Below are 744 nucleotides of genomic sequence, written 5' to 3'. Positions count from 1 at the left end.
ATTAAATATTTAATAAGCTCAATCTCTTAAGAAAAGTGTTTGTGTTTATTTTTTATTTCTGTTTCAAAATTGGATTTTGGAATGTCATAAATATCTTAATAAGTTTTGGTTTGCTTACTAAGATTGCTAATTTGTGGTGGTAATTCATTGCGTATGCAAAAGTATCACAGTTTCAATGTTTAATTTTGAGATGCATGTCTGAGTATCAGAGAAAGCAATACAATTTTCAGAATAAAACACTCATTGAGACCAAAACAAAGGTTCATTTGGGAAATTTAATTCATCATGACATGTTGACATGGAGAAACTTTTTAATTCTTTATAAATATCATTAAAAAAATCCTGTTTAATCATTTTCAAATAGTATGGAAACTTAGCAGATTGATTTAAGTATAATATATAAATGAATGGTCGGTCTTGGTCCAATTATACGGAAGAGAATTAGGGCCACCGAAAAAAAAAAAAAAAAGTTAACTGATTTTTTTTATTTTTTTCAGTATAGTATGGGAAAAAAGTCAGAATTCTGACTTTAATCTCAGAATTCTGACTCTTTTCCCATTTTAAACTGAAATAAAATTTAAAAATCAATCAACTTTTTTTTTTTTTTCAGTGGCCCTAATCCTCTTCCGTACAATTATCTCTGAGGGACAGATAGAAAATAAAAAATGTGTTACAACCATCTAAACTGGAGGTGGGTAGAACAAAAGCAAAAAGTAATCTTTCAAGAAATTATTCAAGTAGGAC

Source organism: Cyprinodon variegatus, unplaced genomic scaffold (genome assembly GCF_000732505.1).
Source record: "Cyprinodon variegatus isolate N-32 unplaced genomic scaffold, C_variegatus-1.0 Scaffold145, whole genome shotgun sequence".
In the NCBI taxonomy this organism is placed as follows: domain Eukaryota; kingdom Metazoa; phylum Chordata; class Actinopteri; order Cyprinodontiformes; family Cyprinodontidae; genus Cyprinodon; species Cyprinodon variegatus.
Note: the sequence above shows the minus strand (reverse complement) of the source record.